Source organism: Pseudonaja textilis, chromosome 1 (assembly GCF_049901715.1).
Source record: "Pseudonaja textilis isolate UNSWEBS1 chromosome 1, rPseTex1.2, whole genome shotgun sequence".
Classification (NCBI taxonomy): domain Eukaryota; kingdom Metazoa; phylum Chordata; class Lepidosauria; order Squamata; family Elapidae; genus Pseudonaja; species Pseudonaja textilis.
The window spans coordinates 16,681,906-16,701,816 of NC_141990.1; the positions used below are offsets into that span (position 1 = coordinate 16,681,906).

Consider the following 19,911-nt stretch of genomic DNA (forward strand, 5'->3'; position numbering starts at 1 on the left):
TTCACAGCTGGAAAATTGCTGTTTTGTTGATTACAACCCCCTCCCTCCATCTCTATTGGCCCCCAATGTACTTGCCCCACACCCTTCAGACTCAATCTATACAAATATTCAGAAGTAAAATGTTAAATAAAGTTGTAATATTTTCTTACTTAGAACTGTGATTGCCTATTCCAGAAACTAAGCAGTAGCACCAGGAAGGCAAAACAACTAACCTTCTAAAATCAATCTAGATCATTAGCAGCTATTCCATTATGTCCACCCCTAGTTGTTGACTTCAAATTCTCTATGAAAATGGTCTCTTGGTAAAACTACATCCCTAGAAGATCAAACCAGCAACTCAACTTCTATTGAACCAACACAGATTTCATATCAGTTATACTTGAACAGATTTTGGACCAAAACAAGTAATTAAGATGTCAGGCTAAAATTCGGGATTAAAGATTCCAGATTAAAATCCTCATATAGTGTTCAGATTCTGACACCATTACCAGTCATCCTTCCCAAAAAGCATAGATAAGGGAGTGAAAGAGAATTACCCATCCTCTCCTAGCTTCGTAGAAGGGGGGGTATCTCTGGTGAGTAACAAAATTAATAGAAGAATCCTGACACAGAGGCACATAGAATTTAAGATCCTTGTATTCAGGCAGTCATGAGGAGATCTAGTTAGTTGAGGAATATGAGTGTTATGTTTGTTTCTTCTGTTATGTTTTTTTTCTTTCTTCTGAATGTTCCCCAATGTAATCTAAAATTCTAGACCACTTAACTATCTCTGCTGGCACTGCCAAATCATTAGGCCTGTCTAATATTAATTTAACGGAAAGCTCTATCAAGTAGGAAATAGAAGTCTGCTTCCATCAATGGTGGGGAAGTGATATAAAATGAGCAGATTTCTTAAACACCTGGAAAGAGCCAGGGGTGTCAAACTCGTGGCCCGTGGCCGGATGCATCATGTACTGGCCACGCCCAGCCCGGTTTATTAAAGGGGGGAAGTCACAATACGTCATGACAACAATTAGATGTCAAGAGTTAAGGCACCAGGCTAAAAAGTGGGAGACTGTGAATTCAAGTTCCACTTTAGCCATGGAAGCCAGCTGTGTGACTTTGGCCCCACCTCACAGGGTTGTTGTTGTGGGGAAAATAAGAGGAGGAAGGTGTGTTGGATATGTTCGCTGCCTGGAGTTGTTTTGTAAAAATCATAAATGTAGAATACAAGTAGATTCATAATTATTTGTATTCTACATTTATGATTCTACCATCATACAAGTAGATGGTAGAAAAGGGGATTTACACCTCATCTGCATTATAGTACCAATGCTTGTATGAGGATCTATTCTAGGGATTGGAAATTTCAGTTTCAGTTTCACAGCAACAACCAGTTTTAGTTTCACAGCAGAACTAGTTTTATATAATGTAATTGTTTGATTTATCAAGCACATTTATATAGCCATCTAACTCCCATGTAGGTGACTTCATGAGTTTATTGCCATTCTATGAATCATTCAAAGAATGTTTTGGCATCGCAGACATGTAATTATAGATAGTCCTCAACTTACAACCATTCACTTAGTGACCGTTCAAAGTTACAAAGACACTGAAAAAAGTAACTTATGACCAGTTTTCACACTTAACAACTGTTGCAGCATCCCCATGGTCACATGATGAAAATTCAGGCAACTGGCATCTATTTATGATACTTGCATAGTCCTGGGGTCATGTGATCACCATTTGTAATCTTTCCAACCAGTTTCCAACAAGCAAAAGCAAATGGAAGTCAGATTCACTTAATGATCACAACTGATTCACTTAACAACTGTAGTGTAGCAAGAAAGCTCATAAAATAGGCAAAAATAACTTAACTGCTGTCTTGATTAACAACTGAAATTTGGGCTCAGTTTTGGTCTTTAATTTGAGGATTACTGTACTCTTCTTCTATATATATAAAAGCGAAATACCACTCATGCATCATCACAAAATCTCCAGAACCATAAAGCCTACAAACTTGAAATTTGGCAGTATGTTCCTTTTGGCTTCTAGGAGCTCACTAAGAAAGGATTTTTCAAAATGACCATCAGAGCATTAGTATTTCCTATATTATTATTAACACGCTTTGATAATAAGGAGTTCTATTCCCGCTCCCCATCTGAAAAGAAATCTGTTCATAAAAATGCAAAACACTAGCAGAGAGGAGTTTCATTTCATAGCACCAAGCTTTAGTACAGAAGTTGAGCTAAGCCACGCCCAAGCTCCTTGCTCACACAGCAAATACTATTTCAGTTTCCAAACAGCCCTCAACTGTCTCACACACTGACAGGACTCTAGCCAGATGAATACCGATGCATGCTGGTAGGCAGAGGCAGAATTTTTTTCCCTTTATTTTCCTCCCCCAAAACTAAGCCCAACCACATAGTTTCGTAGGACGAGTATTGAGCTAGTACATCAATAAAGACACACACATGCCTTTTCCAAAATCTGGCCCTTTTCTTTCTTTTAAATCTAATACAAAAGGCAAACGGCTTGCCAACAGGAGTCAATATTTTCTCAAATGACGATCAATGAGTCATCCACAATATGCAACAAACATTGATCCTGAAGTCCAATTTCTTTTCCCACCAGGCAATCCCCAGGCTACTATAATTCAGAAAGAGAGAGGGCAACCTGCCCATTCTTCACTTCCCATTGCTGATCCATCATCTCTCCATGTTTAAAGGATGGAAAATCCCGGTTTTCTTTTCTTTTCTTTTTTACATACAGCAATAAGCTCCTTTACCTAGAGTAGAAATGTACATATATCATAGAGACTGTCCATCTCCCTTCATGGAATGACTATTAATATCACACTTCTATTATTTTTTATAAATAACTCAAGGCAGTGTAGATACCTAATGTTCCTTCCTCCTTCTATTTTCCCCCTACAACAACCCTGCCAGGTAGTTTGGGGGAGGGAGAGGGAGGGAGGGAGGGAGGGAGGGAGGGAGAGAGAGAGAGAGAGAGAGAGAGAGAGAGAAACACTGTCCCAAGTTAACCCAGCCATTTATCATGCCTTAAAGAGGCAGGAAACAGAACTCACAGTCCCCCAAAAAGACAAGAGATCTGGGAATCCATCAACAGAATCTAACTCAGTTCTTAAAGCATCTAAATTTACTCCATGAGCAGAATTCCTAAATATGGCTCTCCCCGCCCCCCCTTTAAGAGAGTCAACACTCATGATTCCTTTCCGGGGAGGAAAAGAAATCTCTGTGCAGCGCACGGACTCAGGGTTGCAGCAAAAAGCCACTTCTACCTTCCATGGAGGATGTTTGCATGCAGAGCACATAGGGAGACACACAAATGCGCGCGTGCACACATATGATCTCTACAATGCCCCAGCTTGCATAGACCAGCCAATCGTATTGATGGCCCTTTCCGCTAGTAAATAAATAATGCAGCAAGGTGCGGGTGGAAAAAGCAAGCAGGGAGGTGGGAAGGAGAAGGAAAAGATCAGGGGATGCTATATAAGTCTCTGACTAAAGGGGTTCCCTGCATCAGATCACACAGCATAAACACACTCCCTGCACAGCCAGATACACCTCCAGGGAGAGGGCCGAGCCATTTTGTTGTTTCAGGCAGAGAAATGAATATTGTCTCTTCCACAGACAAGATGCAAGGCAAATTATTTTAGCCCCCGAGGCAGCAAAATCCCTGGCAATTAAAATAATCCAATAAAATCAGATAATCCAGAGTCTGGTGTCCCTTCGTGACACCCATTACCAGTTGTCTGAAGCAGCCAGCTCAACTCCCATCTAACCCACAGAAGAAACACAGCACGTGGCTTTGGCGAGTCATTAATAAGGAAGCCCATTGATTAAAAACCGAAGGCGGGTGGAAAACGTTGCAGCCCCCTCCGGAACCATTGACAGCAGCCAAACCATCATCCATCAGTCAGGCGGCCATCGGGATGGGACAAATGCCATTTCTGAAGCCTGGTTCCCATCCAACGCCAGCCAGGCAGCCTTTGGCACAGGTGCAAAAAGCACAGAGAAAGGTCGAAGGGAGATCCTCCCTCCCTCCCTCCCATTTTCGGATATTATTGTGAATGAATCCCTTGCTACCCTTTTAAGATTCCCCGAGCTTCTCTCAGGAAATTTGCCCGATTCACAGAAACATGGAATATTATTCATCTTCCCACCAAGGAAGATTGGAAAGCTCGAGCTAGCTAAGCGTTACATGGATGTATCCGTGTCTGTGCAAGGAATCCTGATGCTGCACGAAAGGGAGGGTTGGTTGTGTGCATCTTTCTCTCACCCCCCCCGCCCCTCCAAGAGGTAAACACTTGCTATTCAAAAGCAAAAAGATGGGGGGGGAGGGGAACTAGCTACACATCAAAATACAAAAGAACATCTCTCCTCCCCCCCCCCCAAATATCCGGCTTAACTACCATCTACACTCCCCAGATCCTTAAGAAAGGAAGAGAACAAGGCAAACCGAAAGGAGGGGTTGGTGAAATATGCAGCATGGGGGTGTGCGGGCAGCGTGGGACGTCCCCCCCCCACCCCACCATCCGCTTCAACAGCTCCACCAACAGCCACGCAACTCCCCCGCGTGTCTGAGGGGAGAAAAGGCTTGAAGAGGTTTAAAGCCGGGACGGGACCGATTACCCCCATAAGCTCTTCGGCGGGGTGCAAAGCTTTCCCTTGACGGAGGCGCCGCAATGGAAACAGGTCGGCGGGGAGAAGAAAGAAGGGGAAACCCGCGGCTATCCTGTCCGGGACACGGGCGGGCTCCCTTCCCCACCCCCACCCCGCCCGGCCACCCGCTTCCCTTGGTTAAAAAAAAAAAAAGCGAACTCGAAGCAAAAGCGGAGAAAGCAGAGCCGGATCCGAAGGCGGGCGTGGAGGAATGGAGAGGGGGGGGGATGCAGAGAGAAAGCGAGGGGACGGGGCGCAGCGCTTACCCGTCTTTGGGGAGGCATGGACCGAGGGTGGCTGGGGAGAGGGGGGGGGGAGAGGCTCCCGGCTCGGTCCTCCCCCAGCAGCCTCCGAGGGTCAGGGCGGAAGGACTGGCGGAGCAACCGCGGAAAGCGCTCCGAGCGCCCGGCAGGCAACAGCGGCAAAAAGGGGCGCCCCCGCCGCCTTCGAGCCTCCCTCCGTCTCCTCCCAACTCGCTCGGCGAAAGAGGGTTTAAAGGGACCGGCGGGCGGCGAAAGAGAAAGCCGTCACGTGACGAGCAGCCCACTTGCCGCTCCCGCTCCGGGCGCCGCTCGTCTCCTTGGTTGCATCCAAGCGGCGGTCCTCTGGGCGCGTGCAGAGTGCCGGCTTCGTTAGCCCCCACCCCCGTCAGGATTATTATTATTATTATTATTATTATTATTATTATTATTATTATTATTATTATTATTATTATTATTATTATTATTATTATTAGGCTGGCAATACTTAGTTAAGAGGCTTCCTCTCCGCGATTTAACGGGCTGGAGCTGCTGCACTGAATCGCGGTGACATGCACACCGCTGCATCTCTCCCTCCCTCCCCCAACCCCCGCTCTGCTGGATCTTCCCCGCCCTTGCCTTCTGGTGGTCGTCCGGATTTTTGCAGCCTCCATCCGGTAGCTTTTAATGCGTACTGCCTCAAAAGATCCTGGAGGAAGGGGTTTGTTGGGAGTCTTGACAAATAGATAGGTGTAGCAAACTGCAAGCCAATGGGTGCAAATGGTTCTGCTCTCCTGCAAATTCAAATTCAAACCTTTATTGTCAGAGCACAACATGTGTACAATGAGATGGGCTGATTCTCCCTTGGTGGGATTCAAAAATTGGACTACTGGTTCTGTGGGCGTGGCTTGGTGGGCGTGGCAAGGGAAGGATACTGCAAAATCCCCATTCCCTCCCCACTCCAACTAACCTGCTTTCCATTTTCTCCCTTCTCCTGTGCAGGGCAAAAAAAGAAGACCCAGCCAATCAGTTAGGACTTGGGAAGCAGAAAATAGATGGGGGCATTTGCTGGTTCTCTGAACTACTCAAAATTTCCGCTACCGGTTCTCCAAAACTGGTCAGAACCTGCTGAATACTATCTCTGCTTTGTGCACCCCCTCTAACACAATACAACTCAGTGGAGACAGAAAATCCCTAACCCGGTGAATCCAGCTAACAAACACACAATCATATTCTAAGGTTATTTTCCATTCAGGAGTCTGACAGTCCACGGATAAATGGGCTGCAGTGTGAATGGGAGTGAATTTTCCTGTTTTTCAGAGGCAACATTGAAAGCCTAACTCAACTGGGTTAATTGCTTTATAGGCCGCAATAGTTATCTTGGCTTCTGGGAGATGGGTCCTTGCTGCTGTTTCTGGAGATGAAGAAGACTCTCCATTGATCCCACAGGAGCCTCAATCTCGCCTCCTGTTTCTGGTCAATGTTTTCCATTCCAAATTTACGGTCATATCTGATGATTCCTTCCACTGTCCTTGCTGAGAACTCGAGGAAACCTGATCTACTCTCTGCTTAGGAGGCGGAAGTGACCAAGAAAAGCCAGCCTTATCCGACAGATGGTTTGCTTCCTACACCCACACAGAGGTCGATAGTCCATTTTTTGTGACGGAGATAATTTCCGAAGACACAATAAAAGTGGGTTGCCATCCATCAGCCAATACTTTAAACCTCATGGTTGAAACCAAACCAGGTTAGCAGGTTTCAGATTCAGGTAATCAGAATTGGAAGGGACCTTGTAGGTCATCTAGTCCAACCACCTGCCCAAACGGGAGACCCTACACCATTTCTGACAAATGGCAGTCCAATCTCTTCTTGAAAGTCTCAAGTGATGAAGCTCCCACAACTTCCGAGGGCAACTTCTGTTCCATTGGTTGATTGTTCTCACTGTTAGAAAGTTTCTCCTTATTTCCAGGTTAAATCTCTCCTTGTTCAGTTTCCATCCATTGTTCCTTGTCTGGCCTACAGGTGCTTTAGAAAATAGCTTGACCCCTTCCTCCTCCCTGTGGCAGCTCCTCAAATATTGGAAGATGTCTCCCCTGGTCCTTCTCTTTACTAGACTAACCAAGCCCAGTTCCTGCAACCATTCATTGTGTTTTAGCCTCCAGTCCCTTAATCATCCTGGTTGCTCTTCTCTGTACTTTTTCTAGAGTCTCAACATCTTTTTTATAATGTGGTGAGCAAAACTGAATGCAGTACTCTAGGTTTGGTCTTACTAAGGCTTTATAGAGTGGTATTAGTACTTCCCTTGATCTTGATTGTATCCCTCTGTTAATACAATTTAAGATTGCATTAGCTTTTTTGGCTGCTGCTGCACATTGCTGGCTCATATTTAGCTGGTTGTCTACTCCAAGATCCCTTTCACAATTACTGCTATTGAGCCTGGTTTCACCCAGTCTATATGTGTACTTTTGGTTTTTCTTGCCGGTGTAGGACTTTACTTTTTTTTACATTGAATTTCATTTTGTTAAATATATGAATGTGGTTCATGTGTTTACATGAATGCAGATGCAAACTTTGTGGGCCCGGTAGATCAAACTGAATACAGGTGTTAACCCCTCTCCCAGTGTTGTGGTTGGCCGGCAGCAGGTGCAGATGGCTGAGGAGAGCGAGGACTCGGATGAGGGGCCAGGACCATCAGGGAGTGGACTGCTGCCTTCAGAGATTGTGGGGGCTGGCAGCAGGGATAAGGAGGTTCCCGAGGAGCCTGTGCCAAGTGCACGTGCACGAAGGATTACTCGGAGGAAAGAACAATTACAGCAGCACAGGCAACTCGGGAGTAAGGCTGCAAGCTAATGGCCCCTCCCTCAAGAGGATAAAAGCCAGGTTTGGAAAAGCATTTTTTGCAGATAGCAAAGAAGCTTTGAAACTCAACTGGTGGACATCTTAGTTCCTGTTTGGAGAATTCTATAAATTAGTTCTTATCTTTGGGTTTGGGGCAGCCTTGACAAACAACTTGGCAAGGCTCTTTCTTGTCGGTGCTAATTGTTGGAAAACAGCCTTTTATCTGTAAAGGAACAGAATTGTGATTAAACTTTAAAAGATGGGGGCTGCTGCCTTTGTCTGTGTTTGCTCTCTGAGAACCTGGTTGGGTCAGAACACCCAGGAACCTAGGCACCAGTGATGTATTGCTTGCTTGTCTTAGATTGGGAGGAAATGTGTTGTAGTTTCTTGTGGTGCGATTCGTGTTCATGATGCAGAACTTGATGGCCAACCTAGTTGGCCCAAAATATATTGGAGATCAATTCCCAGAATCCCTAGTAACAAAATGTCCCATAATGGTTGGAAATTGGGGTAGTTAAATTTTAATACAGGTGGTCCTTGACTTACAACCTCAATTGGGACCAAAATTTCCATTGCTAAGCAAGTTGTGCCCAATTTTGCAACCCATTTTCCCACAATTGTTAAAGCGAATTGCTGCAATTGTTAAGTGAACCACATAGTCGTTATGTGGATCCAACTTCCCCCATTGACTTTGCTTTTATTGGAAGCTGGCTGGGAAGATCACAAATGACAATCAAGTGATCCCAGGATGCTACAACCATCATAAATAAAATTTTGATCATGTGACTCTGAGGATGTTGCGATGGTTGTAAGTCCGAGGAGTGGTCATATGTCATTTTTTTCAGTGCCATTGTAACTTCAAATGGTTGCTAAATGAACGGTTGTAAGTCAAGGACTAGCTGTACATTTGGAGAGCACCATATTAAGGAAGATTGGCAGAGAGATTCCCAACCCTGTCCCAAAGGATAATAGTGGAACAATGAGATAGATCTGCATAACTGTATATAAAGTAAAAAAAAAAGTAGATAACTCCAGATCATTTGTTTCAGAGGTGGTTTTCAGCAGGTTCTGACCAGTTCTGGAGAACCTGTAGTGGAAATTTTGAGTAGTTCGTAGAACTGGTAAATATCATCTCTGACTGGCCCCACCCCCATCTATTCTCTGCCTCCTGATCGGCTGGGTCTTCTTTTGTTGACCTGCACAGAAAAATAGAGCTGGAAAGCAGGTTATTGGGGTAGGGAAGGAATGGAGATTTAGCAGTATCATTCCCCTGTCATGCCCACCAAGCCATGCCATGCCCACCAAGCCACACCCACAGAACCGGTAGTAAAATATTTTGAATCCCACCACTGATTTGTGACAACAATTTTGTTTCCTAAAATTTAAATGCATAATTACAATTTTAACAGTGTTGTAACTTCTTCAGCAGGACTGTTAACAGTGAAGAGCAGCAGATCATAGTAGATGGGTAAAAATCAGGAATGGGATGGGAGACTTCATTAAAAGCTTCGATGAAGGATGAAACCTGGGCACTAAAGAGGAACAGACATGCTTTCAGGGGATGGAAGGCAGGCCTTTTCAAAATGTCTAGGAGGACCGCAAATAAGTTAGGTTAATGGTCTAGTGAGGTTATACCAGTGGAGTGTGATGCTCAAGGGAAACAATTTGAGAAAGGGGGGGGGGGTTGGATTTCCTCTCATTAAAAACATTGAGTTTTTACAGCACGCTGTTGGGGTCAAGGGTTACAACATAATGGTTTGTTGTTCATATTCAGCTGATGGGCTCTGGCTTGCTCTACCCCAGGGGTGTCCAACCTTGGACACTTTGAGACCTGTAGACTTCTATAATTCGCCAGCCAGCTAAGCTGGTTGGGAAATTCTGGGAGTTGGAGTCCACAAGTCTTAAGGTTGCCAAGATTAGAGGCCCATGCTCTACACATTGGCTGTGTTCAAGCAATGCGCTTAATAAGGAGAGAGTGATCTGAGCCTTCAGATTGTTATTCCTATCAGCCACCCAGATTGCAATCAGACACCTGCATGCTGAGATTGCCGCCTCCTCCTCTTTAGGATTTTATTAACATATATTTGCTGCTAACCTACCATCCCAAACTAACAAGGAACACTTTAATTGGAAATCAGGAGGCAGAGAAATCAGGAGGCACTTTCATGTCTGAATCACTTTATGGTATTTTTTTTTTTTTACGTCTGAAGAACATGCTACCTTTCTGGAAGAGATATAAATTAGACATTATTTTTTCCCAAAGGAATCTGGAATTTGTCTGTGCAGAAAATAAACTTTTGTCATGGTTTTATCCTGCCTATTTTGGACTACTTAATGCAAGAGGATCTGGAACTGCTTCCACTTTATGGAAATGCTAATAATGTAATCTAGTGTAATCTAGTTTTGTCTGTTCTGGCCATTCTGCAGAATCCAAAGCAGATCATTTTCTCCTTTTGATTTCCTGTTTCTTTTAACTTGAAGGAGCCAAGGATTAGAAGCCGGATCTTCATTACAAATTAGGGTCTTAATTGTCAGAATAACGGAATTACAGAGTTGGAAGGGACCTTATAGGTCTTCTAGTCCAACCCCTGCCTAGGCAGGAAACCCTGTACCATTTCAGATAAATGGTTGTCCAATCTCTTCTTAAAAACTTCCAGTGTTGGAACACCCACAATTTCTGGAGACAAGTCATTCCACTGATTAATTGTTCTAACTGTCAGTGAATTTTTCCTTAGTTCTAGGTTGCTTCTCTCCTTGATTAGTTTTCATCCATTGCTTCTTGTTCTGCCTTCAGGTGCTTTGGAGAATAGCTTGGCTCCCTGTCCTTTATGGCAAACCCTTAGATATTGGAACATTGCTATTTTTTTTTTTATTTGATTTTTCAATCACTTACAAGATAATAGGTATAAGTATATACATAGTTATGAATACATGAAATGGGTACATATAAGAAAAATAAAGAAACAATAGGACAGGGACAGTAGGCACGTTGGTGCGCTTATGCACGCCCCCTACAGACCTCTTAGGAAAGGAGTGAGGTCAATAGTAGACAGTCTAAGGTTAAAGTTTTGGGGGTTTGGGGAAGAAACCACAGTCAGGTAGAGTATTCCAGACATTGACCACTCTGTTGCTAAAGTCGTATTTCCTGCAATCAAGTTTGGTGCGGCTAACCTTGAGTTTGTATCTATTGTGTACTCTTGTGTTGTTATGGTTGAAGCTGAAGTATTCATTGACAGGTAAGTCATTGCAATGTATGATTTTATATACCATACTTAGATCAGATTGAAGACGGCGTAATTCAAGGTTTTCTAGGTCTAGAATTTCAAATCTGGTGGCATCAGGTATTCTACAACGAGCAGAGGAGTGGAGAACTCTTCTTGTGAAATATTTCTGGACTTTCTCAACTGTGTTAATATCAAATACGTAATGTGGGTTCCAGACTGATGAGCTGTATTCGAGTATTGGTCTAACAAATGTTTTGTATGCTCTAGTTAGTAGTGTGATATTACCAGAGAAAAAGCTACGTAGGATTAGGTTAACAACTCTTAATGCCTTTTTGGCTATGTAGTTACAGTGGGCTCTAGCACTTAGATTATTAGAGATGAATATTCCAAGGTTCTTTACAGAGCTTGGATCATCAACAAGATCTTGACTATTCAGCTTGTATTTTATTTTCTGATTTTTTTGCCAATATGTAAGACAAAGCATTTATTTGTTGAGATTTGAAGTTGCCATTTTTTTGACCATTCTGATACATAGTCAAGATCTTTTTGAAGGGTAGCAGTATTGTCTGTGGTATTGAACAGCTTTACATCATCAGCAAAAAGAACGCAGTTGCTCTTAATATGATCACAGAGGTCATTTATGTAGAGTATGAAGAGAGTTGGTCCTAGAACATTGCCTTGGGGGACACCACTGTTGACAGGTACAGAATTTGATAGGACACTCCCAATTTTGATCATTTGTCTGTTTGACAGGAATGCTTCTATCCAGTTATGCAGGTGTCCAGAGATACCATAAGATTTTAGTTTTAGGAGTAGTTTGTTGTGTACCACTGAATCAAAGGCTTTAGAGAAGTCTATGTAGATTGTGTCTATTGTTTTGCCCTGATTGAGTTGTGTAGTCCATATGTTTTTGCGGTGTAAGAGTTGCAGATTGCAGGATATTTTTTTTCTGAAACCAAATTGTTTAATGGAGAGTAGGTTGTTTGTCTCTAAGTGGAGGATAATGGATTGATTAATAATTGATTCCATGACTTTACAGGTGATGCAGCAAAAGGAGATTGGTCTGTAATTTTCAACTAGGCTGGGGTCTCCCTTTTTGAAGATGGGGATGACTGTGGCTTGTGACCATAGGTTAGGCAAGGAGCTGGTCCTGAAACATTTTTCAAAGATTATGCTTAGAGGTTTGGCTATGGCAGTGGATAGCTTTTTTAAGAAGTAGGCACATATTCCATCCGGTCCAATAGATCAAGATGGTTTTTGATTGTGTAGTGCTTTTTCAACATTGTCTTCTGTAAAATCGATATGTATTAGATCATTGTAGTTGTCTGTAGTTCGGCTAGGAAATACTGGATATGACCCATTGCTGTTTACAAATACTGAACCAAAGAATGGGTTAAAGAGGTTGGCTTTAACGGTGTTGTCGTTGCAGTCTTTACCATTAGGTCCTATCAGGGGTGGATGGACCTTGAGTCTTTTAGTTTGTTGTTTATAAAATTGTAAAAAGCATGGATGGAATTGGTGCGTAGAAGGTTTTCCTCTTGTTTAATGTGATAATTGGTGCACTCAGTCTTTATCTGGTGGCATAAATTTTTCTATCGGCTTTTGAAATTGGCAACGTGACCAGAGTTGTTTTTCCACCAGAGTGATCTCTTTTTGGATTGAAGTTTCCTTATTGTTATGGGTAATCTGTTTTTTGTTTTGTTTTGGGAGTTGTTGTTGTTACATATAGTTTGATGACTCTTTTGACTTCAAGTAAAAATATGTTGTAATCATGTCACAGTATTGCATGCAGTGAATAGAGATTGCCAATCAAGGGGTGAGAGATCGTTGTCTATAAGATCATAGTTGCCTTTTTTGAAGTTACAATTGGGGATTACATCATTGTGATGATTTTTGTGTCGGTGTATGTTGAGACAAAAGTCAATCATATTGTGGTCACTGCTGGAAAAGGGTTCTTTAGTTTGTATTCCGTAAATTAAATTCAAACTATTGCAGAAGATGAGATCGAGGCAGTTGTTTAGTCTAGTGTTGTTGGTTACTAGTTGTTCCAGTCCCAGATTTGTAACAGCATTGTAGAAGGTTACGTGTATGGGTTCAGTTGTACATTTATTTAGGTTCCAGTCAATATGAGGTAGATTGAAGTCACCAAGAAAGATAAAAGCGTATGGGCAGGATGTTGCCCAGGTTAGTAGTGAATTTAGCTTGTTTACATGTTCAATGTCATAATCAGGTGCTCTATAACATAGTAAGAATCGAAATGTGATATTTAAGGATAGTTCACAGATAATGGCTATCATGTCACCCCTTGTCCTTCTTTTCATTAAACTACACATAGGAATATGAGTACAGTCAGTCCTTCCTTAACAGTGGAAATTAAGGTCAGCAGCTCCATTACTAAGTCATGTGGTCATCAAGAGTGATATTATGTGAACAAACTGACTTACACCCTTGCTGAGCGGGGATTATCTGTATCTTGTGTTGTTATTTCAGAGATGCAGATAATTGGGATACTCCCCCAAATTCAATTGTTAGTCTTCTGGGAAATAGATTGTTAAAAATTTGCAATATTTGGCATATTGGTCCTATATGTCATTTTTTTCTCTGCCCTTGTAAACTGTCAATGGTTGTTAAATGAATGGTGATAAGTCAAGGACTATGTGTATATTACTTTTAATAAGATTTACCATGAGAGTCAAAAAATCAAGGTAGCAGTCATGGTTTGTGAGATCAAAGCCCTGCCTTTTTTTTACACGTAAAATGATCTGGACTTTGTCCTTGAGGGGGAAAGAAATGAAACTTTGATTTGGGTTTTACTGATTAGATTGATTAGTTGTTATAGAAATGGCTAATTTATACTATTATGGAAAAGTAAAAAGTTGAGGTTAGATGTTAAGGCCTTATTCTACAGCAACAGAGGGAGTTGGAAGTCAACGCTTTCTCCCCAACCCTTCTTCCACACCTCTCTTCCCCTTTCCCTCCCTTTCGTTTCCTACCACTTGCTTTTGTATTTTTTAATCCTATATTATCAGCTAATTAAAAAAAATGAATATGAATGTGAAAAAAGGATAGAGACTTTGATCGTACAGTTGCGGGGGCCATCTTGACTTTTTTGACTCATTCTGCCCACGCCCCAAATGCTTTCCAAAATGTTTGAAATTTTTCACATGATCCCAAGTGATAAAAAGTCCCAGTTCTCATTTATAGGCAGCAGAAAATGGAGAAAGGGGCCCTAAGATAAACTGATGCGAACAGCAAGCGAATGCAGACTGCAGAATATTAGCTTCCTGAATTTATCAGACTTCAGTACTTTCCACGGCCCCACAGAAAGGCAATCAATACCAGGGCAGAAAAATCCTTAATGAAATCTCAGGCTAAGAGCCTATTGATCCGCTCAGCTCTTCTCTTTAAAAATGTATATGAATGGGAAAGGAATTCTTGCATTTGCAGGGAGGGAGAAGGCGGCGGTAACTGAGCAGGGAAAGTTTGATCAATGGCTCAGCACAGACAGTACTTTGCTGAGAGGAAGATGCATGATTCAGAAAAATGCTCTTTGTAATAAGCAAAAGCAAAAAGCCATCTAGAATTGTTGCAATAGGCAGAATGCAAATATTTGCAAATAAATAAATACAGCCATGGAGTAACATCCCCTTGAGGTGTCATCCTTTTGCAGCAATTTGAGGTGATTGAAAATGTCAATACTGGCTGTCAATCATTTAAAAGTGCATTTGATAGACAGAGTGAGCATGAGCTGTAACCTGTGTTTGCCTTCTTGCCTTCTAACGGGTTGGCTATTCCTTTTCTAGACTTTCAGCTAACATTTATTCTCTTGGTGCTAATCATGCCTGGACTTCACTCATAATACAGGTAGTCCTCGACTTATGAGCACAATTGAGCCCAAAATTTATGTTGCTAAGCAAGACAGTTGTTCAGTGAGTTTTGCCCCATTTTACAATCTTTCTTGCCAGAGTTGTGCAGTTGGTAAATTAATAACACAGTTGTTAAGTGAATCTAGCTTCCGCATTGACTTTGCTTGTCAGAAGATTGCGAAAGGGGATCATGTGACCATGGGACCCTGCAACTGTTATAAATATGAGTCATTTGCCAAGTGCCTGAATTTTGATCACAAAACCATGGAGATGCTGCCACAGTCATTGAGGGTGAAAGACGGTTATAACTCCTTCTTTTTTTCAGTGCCATTGTAACTTTGAATGGTCACTAAATAAATTGATATAAGTCCTTCTTTAGTAACCACAGTGTGGACTGGAAATTTGGTTGTTAAGCAAAGTAGTCACAAAGTGAAACCACAACTGTACTTAAGTATCTATTTTAGGGTTGTTTTTTTTTGCTTTACAGACCTGCAAAGATTAGTAAACGCGAGGCCAGTAAAGTTATCTTTTCCTTTCCATCATAACTGTAAATTGTCACTAAATGAGCCAGACATTAAATGAAGGCTACCTATATTACTGCTCTGTGTTCAGTTTCTCCACTGTTGGTGTTTGGTTTTGCCAGTGGGCTTACATGAATCTATAGGCTTTATATGGGCCTGATCAACATTCATTTTGGAGGAATTTCTTTCAGCCCTTGTATTTGCTAGCCAGGTAATGACAAAAAAAAAAGAATGCCAATCATATTGGGAGATCTTAAAGAAAAGGTATCTGAATATCTCGACTAGAAATTCTCTTTTATTCATATCTATTTCATGTATTAATAATCATATTTATACTTATATATATATATTTATAAATGCACGCTTGACAAAATAAATAAATAAATAATAGTATTGGCTATGGCTAGCTTTGAGAAAAAGCTCTGGAAAAGTTTGCTTATTTCAGCCTTCTCCAATCTGGAAGGAATTTAAATCTATCATATCTGAAGAGCATTTGGGTGGGAAAAGACAACTCCAGGGCCAGTGTGCTTTCTAAAACCCTTTCAATGAACATATTTCCGCTCAACAGTGATTGATAGGTAAACGTCTCTTGCCCAATTAATCCTGGACATTTTTATCCATCACTCAGTTAATTTGCTGCCAGGAGGTAGAAGGTTAAGGATATCCATGGTACACGCTCAGATTGCTATTCTGTGCAATAGTGCTGATATATTTATTTTCCCGCTAATAAGGGTAGAAGACAGAACTTAGAATAACAGTGTTGGGAGGGACCAGGAGGTTCTCCAGAACTGGTCAGAATCTGCTGAATACCACCTCTGGTCTTCGATGATAAAATGGGGCTTTTTGGAATAAATGTCCATCTAGGTTCAGTTCCAAGTGGGGAAAAAGATACTGGGAACATGGAAGCCACTTAGAAAGATGGTTTATTGATGAACAGGACCACGTGGCTTGGAGATCCTGGGCAGAAAAGGGAAGAGTTGCTGAGAGTCCCTGGGTTTTATGCCTTCTCTTGGCTTTGAACTTCCTGGGGCACAGAAAGACTATCCTGATTGGTTGCTGCTAGTTGTCATAGCTAGCTTTGTAGGTTGTCTGTGTGCTAAGTTTGGTTGAAACTTGGTGGGTGGTGCAATGAAGGGCAATTAAATGGCTCTGCCTGGAGGAGGTAGATCTTTGTTATGTAGAATAGACTGGCCTAGGCCTTAATGGTTCATTAACAAAGATTTGGTGGGGGGGGCTGAGTTTCTGCCTCTCTAAGTTTCTACTTCCATATTCTATTTTAAGGGAAATATTGTGCCTTTTTAGTATATCCTAAAATATTTCATTTTTTTCTAGGAGAGGGGTAGGTTTTAACTTTCAACACTTAAAAGGAAAATATAGGGAGCAAACAAAGGGTGGAGAATAGATAGGAGAATCCTTTATAAAGTGGTACAGATGCATAGATCAGAATTTGCCATTATTCTGACTCCAAAATAAGGAGCCCTTTGCAGGCCCAGTGGCATCTGATAATCAGTGCTGAACTGTAGCTAATTACCGTTTGGTGCATTACCAGACCGAGCGGAAAGAGCTTTGGCCAAATGATCCTAAATCTCCCACACTCACCAAGCAGCACAAAGCATGAGAAATCTGAGGTATTTCTCAATTTCCGCTTACAAAAGTAAACAGTTGAACATCATCTTGCTGCTTTTCCCCACCCCTTTCCTTTCTTCTTTTTTTGGCAAACACAGGAGATTTATATTTCAGCTGGGTCACTGCCCCACTTATGATTGTCCCAGGTTGAATTTGCATGGGAAACTTCAGCCACCAGCCAGCTCCGTGTCTAAGATTTACACTAGAAGGGCATTTAACCCTTAATGGCAATGCCACCACTTCATGTAGAGAAAGGAAGATGAAAGATGGGACTCGGTTCCTGGGGGAATCTGTGTGCTCCATTGCAGAAGCAAACTTGATCCTTTTTCTTTTCTGATAGAGAATGGTGTTCGGGTTCCCCAAACAACCCCTTTTCTTCCTGTAATTTGAACAAAGAGGCAGAAACTAGTCATCTGATTCTATAGTCCTCAGGTTAACAACGGCAGTTAGGACTGGAATGTTTATCATTAAGCGATGGGACCGTAAAGGGCAATATCATGTGACCGTGTTGCTTAGCCATTAAAATCTCAGCGGTGCCAGTTGCTGTCATTAAGCAAGGACTGTGTTAGTTGTTAAGCGAGGAGCTCACATGATCTTGCCTTCTGACTTCCTGCCAGCTTCCCCACTGTCTTTGCTTGTGGGAAGGTGACAGGAATGTCAGAAATTGTGATCTTGTGATTATGGAGATGCTGTGAGGACCCGTCATAAGTACCATTTGTTCAGTACAGTCATAACTTTGAGCAGTCACTGAATGAATGGTTGCAAATCTAGGACTACCTATATAAACTTTTGTGGATAATTTTGGGGGGCATCAGGGACTGGTTCCGTGGAAAGAGGTTTTTCCGTGGACCAAAGGGGGTGTGGTTTGACATGCTGCCTGCATCTCGTGGATTCCCTTGTTTGCGTGGCCTGGTTTCTGGCATGCCACGGACCGGTGGCGATCCATGGACCAGGGATTGGAGACCTCTGAAATAAAAGAAGAAGTAAAAAATTGTGAATTATTTTTATCTGGTAAAATTGATTAACAGAGATATTTTAAGCACTGTGACTGTTTCGAGGAGTCTTACTTTAAGAGACTTTATTTTATTACTACCTGATAATGATGATTTATTTTGCCTCAGAAAATTGAACTTAAAGATGAAAGAATAAGGTACATTTGCAAACTTGGCTAGCCTGGATATTGATTTCAATGTGATTTATCTGAAAGCACTTCTTTCAGCTGGACCAGTTTCAGGATGCTTAGGGAACAGCCCCCTAACATAACTGTTGTGAAGAAGAAAAAACAGACTTTGCAATCTTTCTCAGTCTAGTGTCTTCCTGATGTTTTTGGGTGACTGTTGCAAATAATGTTACAGACTTTGCTAAACACACCCTTTAACATGGGGAGATGCTAGATGTTAGGCTACAGGTCAAGTTTTGTGTCTGGCTCCATTCATTCAAGTCAACCACAAGTTTTCCTGCAGATTTTTGCTTGGACAAATAAGCTTAACTCAAGTGTAATTGTTATTATCAGAAAGCAGTTCCTTATATCAACAAGAGTTGTGTGAAAGGTTAGGATCTTGCAAATACTTCAAATACAAGCTTACAATGGGCATTATTTCATTTTTCATTTGATGAGTCTATACAATTGAAAACTTCAGACCTAACTGCATTGAATAGCTTCCTTTTTAAAAGATCCAGTTTTAAGATCCAGATCTTATTACAATTATTTGTTTGGTCCCTTTCTCTTGTTCATTTTACCCGTGTCATGTGGAATTTAGTTTTTTTTTTTTACTTCTTTGCTTGTTGATTGTCTTCCTTTCTGCTTTACAGTAACAGCAGACAGATTTCCATGTTTTTGACAGCAAATCAATCAAAACAAAACAAAACAAATCTGATTTGGAAGGTGTCTCCTAAAGATTGCCATGTGCAAAAGTAATTGCTTTGGAGTCGAGTATCAGCATAGTGTCAACATCATTCCCCAAGAGATTAGAATGGCCCCCACTCTTCTGGAAAGCGGGCTTGGGGAACCCAGAGCAGGATGGCCCCCATTAAATGGCTCATGTGATATGTTATCACCAGGGCAAGGGGCAGGGGGTTATTTTATTATATTTATTAATTTATTATTGATTCTATTTTATTATTTTCATCTATCTATCTATCTATCTATCTATCTATCTATCTATCTATCTATCTATCTATCTATCTTTATTTCATTCTTGTAAGCTGTCTTGAGTTGCCATATATGAATAGGTGGCAATATAAATTTACAAACAAACAAACAAATAAATAATATAGGGATGCAGAGTTTGGAAACGGAGAAAGGAAATGTAATTGCTCAAACTCCAGGTGGCTATGACTCCAATGGAACAAATGAATAGAAAATTGGCCAAGGATCTTCCTGAATATATGGAACATGGGAGCTACTAGATGTCTTGACCTATGATTGCTATCATCCCCAACCTCCAATAGTGGTTGTAGTCCAATATGTACAGCAGATCTACTGACTTTGGAGCTCTTATAATGAGACATAGGTTATACTTTATACTCTTTTCTTCAAGTGAGGAGCAGGATAATCAGACAGCAAATCTTTTATTGGATTCTACTATGCAACTGGAGGAATTATTTAAATATTCCCTGATAGAAAAACAGATATACGCTTACTAAGACATGACATATCCCTGCAGGGGAGTTCCTTCTGCAGCTGGGGAAAATGAATCATCCCTTTTTTTCTGTCATAAATATTAATATTTTTTTCAGGAAACTCAGAGCAAGACCCAAAACTATGGAATTATCAACAGAAATGTAGAAAGATGCTTTGTAACCCATCATCATTTTCCTCCACTGATTTCAGGATTGTCTTGTTCAGTTATCAACGATGCTCCAAAATCTAGGGTACAGTAGATAGCATCCTTCCCACCATCTTAGATTTACTTCCTCAGACCCTTTCATCT

General features: G+C 41.5%; 1 protein-coding gene across 5 annotated transcripts in view; it reads right to left on the minus strand.

The window, feature by feature from the left end:
* Positions 1–5,167, minus strand: part of SH2B2 (SH2B adaptor protein 2) — a 76,760-nt gene extending 71,593 nt beyond the window's left edge. For 2 of the 5 annotated variants that reach the window (XM_087926812.1, XM_087926800.1), the window contains exon 1: positions 4,931–5,166. The gene's annotated coding sequence lies outside the window, so the exon portion shown is untranslated. Of the gene's footprint in view, positions 1–4,930 lie in introns of all 5 variants that reach the window. The other 3 variants (XM_026708715.2, XM_026708714.2, XM_087926821.1) reach the window with 2 other exon arrangements.
* Positions 5,168–19,911: the final 14,744 nt, after the last annotated feature.